The 1,933-nt window shown below is 43.0% G+C and overlaps 1 non-coding gene across 1 annotated transcript; it reads left to right on the top strand.

The window, feature by feature from the left end:
• The first annotated feature begins 1,397 nt into the window (after window positions 1-1,397).
• Window positions 1,398-1,469, top strand: TRNAV-UAC (transfer RNA valine (anticodon UAC)). The gene has a single exon. It is a non-coding gene; the product is annotated as a tRNA-Val (tRNA).
• Window positions 1,470-1,933: the final 464 nt, after the last annotated feature.

The raw sequence follows: 1,933 nt of genomic DNA, 5'->3' as shown, positions 1-1,933 counted from the left end.
TACTCATACATGGTTCTAATCTTGGCTGGTCCCTGCTGAACTGGTGTGAACCATCTATGGCCAGCTTAAAACCAGCTGGTCTAAATCCAGCATGACTGTTTGCCCTTGGTAATAGAGTGAGAAACAACAATAGCTCTAGGCTATGATTATTTATGTACCTCCCTGGCCATCCAAGAGATTTTTTGCTAGTGTTAAGTGCTTGGGAAGGTTATAAATATTTGGGATGACCATTCCCCCCATCTCAGGCCCTGGTTTGGGGAAGGGAGGTGTCAGTTAGGCAGGCCTCCTAGGCCTTCTGCCTGGGGAGCACCTACCTGTGTCAGAAAGATTAGGCATGGGTTTTGGAACTGAAGCAAGCCTTGCCTTTAGGGAGGGAAGCTTATTCCAAGACAGTGTGGGGGTAGAGAAACTCTGCTGCTGGAGGAGTCCCAGTAAGCTGTGTGAAGCTGGAGCCTCACCAGGTGACTGGCAACTCATTTGGGGATATAGCTATTCGTTCTCTGCCTGAGGTACTGGAAGATACGGAATGATAGCTGAGGCTTGAAATGGAGTGGAGTCTGGAGTATGTATGGAGCCATGGTTATCTGTAGCCCTTCTTCCTATCCCCTTATATTAATGGTGGAATAAAATCTCAAATAAGCCCAAAAGTGACTGCCACCTTTTTATATCCTCCACTACAAAAAAAATCTGTATTTTTTGATAGAAAATGACTTAGAACCCTCAAACATTATATATATTTTCATAGCAAAGATTCTGGAGAATAAAATGGCGGTTGTTGCAATATTTTATGTCACACAGTATTTTCACAGAGGTCTTTGAAAAAATATATTTTTTTGAATTAAAAAATAATAAAACAGTAAAGTTAGCTCAATTTGTCTATATTGTGAAAGAGGATGTTATGCCGAGTGAATAGATACCAAACATGTTATGGTTGCAAATTCTGCACACCCGTGGAATGGTGACAAACTACGGTACTTAAAAAGCTCCATAGGCGAAGTTTTAAATATTTTTAACGGTTACCAGGTTAGAGTTACAGAGGAGGTCTTGTACTAGAATTATTGCTCACACTCTGACGATCACGGCGATACCTCATATGTGTGATTTGAACACGTTTACATTTGGGGGCACGACTTACGTATACATTTTCTTTGTTGGGCAAGCACGCGGGTACACGGACGCTTTAACTTTTTATTTTCTTGTTTATTTTATCTTATTTTTTTAATATTGTCCCTTTAAAAAATAAATAAAAATCTGATCACTTTTTTGTGACAGTATTAGGCGGTGACAGGTACTCTTTATGGAAGGATTGGGGGTTCAGAACACTAACTGCATGGAGTTTGCATGTTCTCCCTGTGCTCGCGTGGGTTTCTTTCCACACTATAAAGACATGCTACCTCGCATTGGTGGTGCAGTGGTGAGCATAGCTGCTTTACAAGCAGTTGACCTGGGTTTGATTCCCAGCCAACGCAATCTCACAAGATGGATGCCTCACCTGGTAAGTGGTACCCCCCCCCCCTTCCCATCATATCTGTACATACAATGTTCCCTCTACAGTACTGTGCAAAAGTTTTAGCCAGGTGTGAACAAATGCTGTAACCAAAGTGGCCATGTGATCCCTTCCTGGCTATGTCCTTGTTGGAGATCAATATGAACCTACCATAGGGGCCATGTGATCCCTTCCTGTCTATGTCCTGGTCAAAGACCACTATGAACCTCTCATAGGAGCCATGTGATCCCTCCCTTTCTATGTACTGGTCGGAGATAAATATGAACCTATCATAGGGTCCATGTGATCCCTTCCTGGCTATGTCCTGGTTGTAGATTGCCATAAACTTATAGGGGCCATGTGACCCCTGCATGGCTATGTCCTGAACGGAGATCACTATAAACCTAACATAGGGGCCATGTGATCCCTTCCTGGCTATGTCCTGGT

This window comes from Lithobates pipiens, unplaced genomic scaffold (assembly GCF_037356315.1).
Source record: "Lithobates pipiens isolate NorthernLeopardFrog02 unplaced genomic scaffold, aLitPip1_a1.2 Scaffold_8, whole genome shotgun sequence".
In the NCBI taxonomy this organism is placed as follows: domain Eukaryota; kingdom Metazoa; phylum Chordata; class Amphibia; order Anura; family Ranidae; genus Lithobates; species Lithobates pipiens.
The sequence above is the reverse complement of the archived record's forward strand: the minus strand, read 5'-3'. Positions and strand labels throughout refer to the sequence as shown.